An 8,393-nucleotide genomic window follows, 5' to 3' on the forward strand; every position below is an offset into this window, starting at 1 on the left:
AGACACACCTTCAAGATTTTAGAAGACATTTTTGATGGCAGAATCACTGTTATTTATGTTTTACTGTGTGATAACTCATGATGATAGCATATGAATAACTTGAAGTTCTCAATGGATTCTCATCTGAAAGTTCCTCTACCCCCAATTTTGTTCATTTTGCATTGGAATAGCCAGAAGCAATGGCTCAGAGAGGCTTTTGACTTGAAACTTTTCCCGGGTGCTGGTATTACCATGGTCTGGGATATGCTGTAGATGACAGCTCCAAGCAACAAGGTTGTAGCTGCTGCTTTTCCAGTCTGGCAGCTGTAGACCAGAGACTCTAAAATGGCATGGCAGGGATTGTAGTAAAGAGTGCAGTTTTCGGTGATTGCTGCAGAACTTCTCAACTCCCACGATGATGACAAGGGAATATTGTCAACGGGGGCTTATTTCCATTTTGCCAATAACCTTGTTCTTTGACCAAAAGCAGTTGTTGCTTCTGCGCTAACCGACATCATTGCAACCTCATGATTCTCTCTACCAAGAAAGTGGTTTATTCTTAATTCATTACTTCTGTAATTCGTTAATTTTTTTCCCCAGTAGCAATTCATTATTTTAAAATTGATTTACCTATTTAAAAATTAATTAATTAATTTAAAATTTATTCATTAAGCACTTGCTGTGTAGTGCTATAGTGACAGGCATTACAATACTGTGGCAAGAATGTGGATTTTTCAAGTACGGTAAACATGATTTTGCATCCTGCTTTGTAATTTACTAGCTAATAACCTACACTGGTATAAATGGTTGTTAAGGCCATGAGTTTTCGAGTCAGACTGACTAGGCTTTAAAATACAGCTCTGCTCACTTATTAGATCTGTGATCTTGAACAGGTTTCTCTGAGCTTTAGCTTCTCCATTCATAAAATAGAATAACAGCTGCCATAGAGAATTCTTGTAAAGGATTAACATGAGGTGTCAATATTGGGCACCCAGTGTAGTACCTGACAGGCAGTAGGTGCTCGATAGATTTACTTCTCTCCCTTCTCCCACTGGGTTCCAAGCACTGTAGAAATAAATATATCTGAAATCTAAAACTCCCATAAAAAGGAATAAAGGGAATAGAAGCTAACATATTAAGCACCTACATTGTCCTAGGTGTTTGCATGTGATGATACCATTGAATTTAAGTAAATCCATACCTTCATTTATTCCCTCACTCATTCATTCACTTATTCATTCATTCATTCATTCATTCAATATGTACTAGGCACTTGCTTAGGTACTGAGAACATACCAATGAGTGAAATGTAAGCTCCTACCTTGAGCTTACATTCTAGAGACCCATACCCTTTCTACTATATCTTACTGCACAAATAAAGAGCTTTGGAATTTAAAAAACAAAAATGTTACTTCCAATTTAGAAATCAGAAAGGCTTCATGGAGAAGGGAAAGTCTGACTTGAATCTCAAAGGACCATAGGGTTCACAGATGTGTGGTAAGATTCAGGGTGGGTGGAACATACGCAATAGCCCAGAGGCAAGAAAGGACAAGACCTGTAAGGAAGCAGTGAGTTTGATTTGGTCATGGGGTGGGGTGGGTGAAAGTGAGTAATAGAAAATCTTTTGGAAACATATATGGAAATCAGACGATGATACTTTCTGAAAAGCAGACCGAAAGGTCTGGACTTCATTGGTAGACCATACAGAGTAATTTAAGTTTATTGAACAAGGTGATAATAGAACTGAGGATACACTTCAGAAATATTGGGTAAAAGTGTGCAAAGTAGATTAAAAGAAGGCGAGACTAGAGACAGAGAGAGACTTACAATGTTGTTGATTAAACATCACTGGGTATTGCTTGAGGATTTTTTTACGGCCAATGACAAACAAATCACCAGAAAATTCAAGTACATCCTTTTCATCAGTTTGCAAAGTAAAGTGGATTTGAAAAAAAAAAAACAGGAACAAAAACCTGTTTCATCTGAGAAAGCACTCCATGATATCATGTAAAAAACCAATTCCTTTGATATATGAAAGATCTATGAAAGATATTTATTGTCTTCAGTAAAAGAAGCAACTAAATTAGACATAAGGGATGATAAAAACTGAGACAACAGACTATATGGTATAATTTTCATGCTAAGTTGATTCTTAGGCCAGAGCTTTAAAATGTTTGCAAGCAAATTCTGACTCTTCAGGGGATTTTGGTAATAAACTTCTATTTTAAAATGAGAGTAAAGTTGAACATTTATATAAGAATACTTTCAAGGTGACGAATGCCCCTAGCCCATTTTTGGTCACTAAGAAAAGGAGGTTTTCAGTACAGTTTATCTCTTCCTGGCTAGTAGTGTCATTGGTCTAGGTAGAGCTCTCAGTTGATGGAGAACGACCCATTCCCAGACCAGCATTCTGCCTTGAAAACATTACCTGCTTGCTACTTGCTCTTGGTTTCTGCCAAATCAAAGTCAAACTACCCCAGATCAAGGTCATTATCTTCCCCGTCTCATCCCCTTCCAACCCAATCTATTCTTCTCCCTGCCTCTCTATTTATTCAATAAATACTTTATAATCACCTACTCTGTGCCTGATTCCCTACAGATCACTGAGACCTCTGCTACAGGTGCCACTAACCAACAAAACATTGGCATTATCCTCACCTTCTCCCTTCCTCTCAGCTCCCAAGCCCTTTCAGCAACCAAGGCCTGCCTAACCAACTTCCCAAAAGGTTTTCATGTTCATCTGCCCCTCTCCAACTTTACTGTCTCTGCCTTAGTAGGATCATTATAAAAGCAAATTAATCTTACCAATGTCCTCTCTACCTTCACCAGTATCTCTTCAATCCAGGCTCTCTTCCAACGATGGATTCAACCATGTGATCTTTGAAAGCCTTGCTACTCAAAGTGTGGTGCATTAATTACACCTTGCAGCAGCAAGTGTCACCTGGCAGCTGCTTAGAAATGCAGAATCTCACAACAAAACCTGAATTTTAAAACCTGAACCCTCAGATGATTCATGGGTGCATTTAAGTTCAAGACAAAGTGGCTGAAAGCACAAATCCAATCCTGTCATTTTCCTGTTGATATTCTAATTCAGGGGCCAACAAATTACAGCCCACAAACCTAATCCAGCTGGCCACCTGTTTTTTATGGTCTGTGAAGTCAGAATGGCTTTTAAATTTCTAAATGACTGGGGGAAATCAAAGGAAGAATAATATTTCACAACATGAGAAAATTATATAAAGTTCAAATTTCAATTTCTATAAATATAGTTTTATTGGAACACACCATGTCCATTCATTTACATATTGTCTCTGGGTGCTTTTGTACCACAACAGCAGAGTTGAATAGTTACAACAGAGACTGCTATGGCCAGAAAATCCTAACATATTTACTACTTGGCCTTTCACAGAAAAAGTTTGTTGCCCTTATTCTAGGGAGAAAACACACATGGTAAAAAAAAGAAAAGGAATTGCAATTGATGAGATACGAAGGCAAAAAAGAAAGAACTGAACAAAATGCTTTCTGTCCTGTGTACCCATAACAGGTGCTAATACTCTTCTATCATCCCACATGTCATATTGTCAGTATAGTCTTCGCAGAGTGGGGACTAGAATCAGTTACCTTCATTCAGTTTTATGGCGGTTGATTTTACCCCTTAGGAGGATAGAGGGCAGGTTTTAAAAAAAAATGAGAGCAGGATGATTATCCTGGTGGTTCAGATATGAAGAGGGAAACATAAGGGATTTGGGTGGATACTGTTTTCACTTAGGTCCTTATTACTAAGTGCCTCTGCCCCCACCCCCCAAAATGTATTTTCTGACTCTGGAGAACTAACTGAATCACTGTAGGGCCCTAATACTCTGTTGTGGGCAATAATTCTTTCAGTAAAAGGAATGTTTGAAAATTCCAAAATGCAGTGTTTTAAATATCAACCACTTCACCTGCAGGCCACTTCCCTGATTTTATGGCTGTATGAGACATTAAAAAAGATCAGTTCAGACTTTATTCATTTCCAAATGCAGACCCTTTTGGAATAACACCATCAGAGCTATTTCTAGTGGCTTACTCTTTGCTTAATTGATACATTCCTTTAGGGTCACTTAACACCACAGAAGCAGGTGTGAGAAAATAGTCCGAATTCCAGTGCCATCCCAGAATGAGAAAGAAGGGGAAGACTGTGGGTCAAGAACCTCTTAGGGAGGTTGTCACAGAAACATTAAACATCTTCAAGCCAGAAAGTAGTTTCCTTTCCACTCTTCTTCCCCATCCCTAAACTTCACATTTTTGGGAATAGTTAACTGAATGATTTTGCGTCTACCCAACAGCAAATTACGTTGCCAGCTGACTGCTATGAAAGGACTCTGGGCTACAACAGTAAATAAGATACAGCTCTTGTCCTGGAGAAGTCGACGCCCTGTGAAAAAGGTTGATGCAAAGGCAGACATAACACAGTTTTAAATGCTACAGATCAGAGTGAGTAAAGGTACTGTGTGGGCACAAAGGGCCACCTGGCTCAGGCTCAGGGGGCAGAAATGCTTCCCAGAGATGATATCTAAGCTGAGCTCTGACGGACAAGTAGAAATCGGCTAAATAAAGGGCCCGAGGTTAGGAGTAAAAAGGGTATTTAAGGCACAGAGATGTCAAGGATGAGGGAGTATGGCCCATTGGAACTGCAGGAGAATAAAAGAAATAACAACAGAGAGAAAAGAAGGGCCGGCAGAGTCAGGTGAAGAATAATGTGTTTGCTATACCAGAGAGTCTGGACTCCCTACTGAGGACGAAGGGGACATATTGTGCGGTTGCTGGTGTGGTGACATGATCAAACTTCTACTTCAAAAAGCAAATTAGCTGCTGAGTGGAAAAACCATCGAAGGAGGGCAAGATTGGAGGTGAGGAGAAGAATAAAGAGAATAAAGTGATGCTGCCAGGCAGAAACGATCTCCCTCATCTTTGACATCTCTGTGCCTTGAATACCCTTTTTACTCCTAACCTCGGGCCCTTTATTTGGCCAATTTCTACTTGTCCTTCATTGCTCAACTTAGACATCATCTCTGGGAAGCATCTCTGCTCCCATGAGCCTGAGCTAGGTGTCCCCTTGTGCCCACACAGTACCTTTACTCACTCTGATCTGTAGCACTCAAAACTGTGTGTTTGCCTTTGCATTTGCCTTTTCCACAAGGCAGTGTATATGAACCAGGGTAGAGATAATGGTAGTGGAAAAGAACAAGGCCAAGGCCAGCATATATGGCCATGCTGGTTACGCCCTGCACAAAACACTTTCTACAAAGGGAGTTACTGAAAATCAGACTGCCGTCTGCTGGCCAAGTATTGTGTCCTGGCAGGAGGAGGAAGGGAACCCCTCTTTTTTTTTTTTTTTTTTTATCAACCAGACAGGAATCATTTTGTTATTCTCACAATGTCACCATATGTATGAGCAGTGTTGAAGGCCCTGTCAAAGATGAGCATATTCTAGAAATTTTAAAGAAGCAAAACAGCTAATCAGATATAAAAACTAGAGAGAGGAAATTTGAAGAGGACACTGAAATACTTGGCCTTAGCACATTGGCGTTTACCAATACGGGACATGCTCTCTCAGTCCTAGTCCAGCTCTACTTTGTCTGTTTAACCCAATTCCTTTTTGATATCACAAATTTCTTAAATAAGTTCATATAAACCTATTCCAATAAAAATAAATGTATTTTATTTCTATTTAATATTTTTCACTTCTTTTATTCTTTGTCTATGCTTGGTTCTATTTACGTCACACCTAAGAGAACATGGTATAGCAGGAAAAAAGTAAGCTTTATTGTGGGACAAACTATAAATCTCAGCTCTGCCAACAGTTACAAGACCCTTCAGTCTTCTGAGCCTCTGTTTATTTGTTTGTAAAATGGAGATGATAATGCTTATCTTGTAGAGTTGCTATAAAAGGCAGTGTATATAAACCACCTCACTTGATGACCAGTACATACAATAGTGAATACAATACCTTTAGCTATTGTTTTTATTATTTACTGATTAAACATTTGGAAGCTTACTTTTTTCTCCATTCCTATTTTTTCAGTTCCTATTTTAAGCTTTATAGTCCTATAGTCCCTTCCTTTTATATTGTCAACTTATGACCGCATCCAATAGCTTCTAGAAGTGCTTGCCTAGTTGCAAAACCCTTCCACCTAAAGAACTTCTCAAATGTGCCTGTTCATCTAATAAAACTCCACTGATAATTCTAAAGGCATACCCAAAATGTAACTCCTTAAAAAGAATAGATTTTAAATGATGAATATTGATAATACACATGCTTATTTGGGAAGTTTTCTGGAAAGAAGAATCCAGATCTTATTAGGCCGTGTGGCATATATGACTTCTCATAAGCAGTAATTCTACTTTATGTAGTTTGATTTAGAGAGCATTAAATGCATACTGTGTGGCTGGCACTATATTGGATAACTTATGGACATCTTAAGGAAAACTAAAGCATGGCTTCTCCTCTTGGGAAGCAGGGCTTCATTTTTTATTTTTAGTTGGAGAATTTAAAAAGTTGAATTCTATTTCAACGAAACTATTTTTACTGAAACATTTAGGTAGGAGGCAAGATCTTAGCGAAGAATTTTTAGTTAATCTTCAGCAGCCAATACATAAAAAGATGTTACTGGAAACAATTTCAGATTTGCTTATCCTTAAATAATGTGGCCCGTTTTCATTTTGAGGGAAAAAATGAATTCCACAGAAAAAAAGGCTTCATGACTGACTGAGTCATCTGCGTAGATTTTTTCCAGTAAGCTACATTATGCTGGATGCTGTCCAAAAGGGAAAATGTCAAACGCACTGGGGTTCAGTTTGGCATGTGGGTGGGTTTACTCAAGCACAGAAATCAAATATAGCTTAGGAGCCAATACCTTAGGAAACGACAGAATGGATTGCAAATCAGAGCTGGAATTTCTAGAAGTTCTTTTTTAGGTGACTCCTACAAATGCAATATAAATGAACACTACACAAGTGAGCATATCGATGACATTTATTGTATTTCTTTCTTAGAATCCTAAAGTAGAAGAACAACTTACCTTATAAAATTAGCCTTCGTCCCATACAATCATTCCTCTATGACACATAATCTCTAATAGATTTTCACACTTCTGCTTGAAAACCTCCGAGAATGGAGAGCTCACTGCCTTGTAGCTCAGCCCTCTTTCTCGGTCAAACAGATGTTATGCAGAAGAAAGGCCCTGGAACTATGTAAGCCAAAGCAGTAACAGTGGTGTTATACAGATGGGTGAAATTGTGGAGAGGGGCGAGTGTTACTGTTGTTCATTGCTTTTCTGTATTTTTTAACTTTCTGTAATGAATTTGCATGTTTTATAATAAGAAAAATAAATATTTAAAAACCATGAAGAATTCAAATACACGAAGATCATTTTAACTTTTCACTATAAAAATCAAAGAAGAGTAAGATTAATTGGCTGAAAATCAGGCACCAAAATTACAATATTCCAGAAATCTGTGACTAGGAAATACCAATTTCAGCCACATCATGATGTCAACCAAGGTGCTGTTGATCAAATTGTTTTTAGTTACATTGTTCTTGGTCAAATTGTATTCTACTTTATAAGTTCTATGCTATGCACCCTCTGCTTCTGTTAATGTACCCTAAGGATGCCAAGATTTTAGAAACCGCATCACTCTGTGCATTCTAATCAAGCTAATATTGAACTTACCGCCATCTTTCCTGTGCCCTATAGTTACCTAAATGGTTTTTTTTTTTAATGTGGAACTTCACATCTATCCCTATGAAGGTTGATTATATCTCCTTGTTTCCTTCTTTCTTATGAGGTGCTAAGCAGAGAACTTAAGTAGGGGACAAATTGTTCCTGGACAAGAAAAACCGAATTCTGCAGAATTATTCATTCCTCCTTATGACTGTTCCTACGTCCCTGCCTTGCAGGTCCTTGGCCTTCCTTCCCTGTTTCCAATAAATTACTAGCCAATTCCTATTAAATAATATGATTTAAAACAAGATCTATAATATTAAACATCTCTTACACATCTAATGTTTCCACTTAGGTTACCCCACTTATTCCTCAAAAAATCTGGTTGGGGCATCTATGGCCACGCCATCCTGAACAAGTTCGATCCCATCTGATCTTGGAAGCTAAGCAGGGTTGGGCCAGGTTAGTACTTGTATGGGAGACCACCTAGAAAGACCAGGTGCCGTAGGCATAAAAAAATAAAAAATAAGGGATTGTAAGCTGACAAATTCCTTGCAATCTGTGAGGTCAACCAAGGAAGGGTTGCCTTACCTAAAAAAATAATAATAATCAAGTTGGTAGGTATCATTATGTTCATTTTTACAGTAGAGAAAAAGAAGCCCCAGGATAAAAGTAATTTTCCTTAAGCTGCACAGTTACTCATTGGCAAGG

At 38.3% G+C, this 8,393-nt stretch overlaps 1 pseudogene; it reads left to right on the forward strand.

The window, feature by feature from the left end:
* The first annotated feature begins 8,074 nt into the window (after positions 1 to 8,074).
* On the forward strand, positions 8,075 to 8,193 carry LOC120583421 (uncharacterized; annotated as a pseudogene).
* The last annotated feature ends 200 nt before the right edge of the window (positions 8,194 to 8,393 follow it).

The sequence above is a fragment of the Pteropus medius genome, unplaced genomic scaffold, assembly GCF_902729225.1.
Source record: "Pteropus medius unplaced genomic scaffold, Ma_sr-lr_union100, whole genome shotgun sequence".
NCBI classification, from domain to species: domain Eukaryota; kingdom Metazoa; phylum Chordata; class Mammalia; order Chiroptera; family Pteropodidae; genus Pteropus; species Pteropus medius.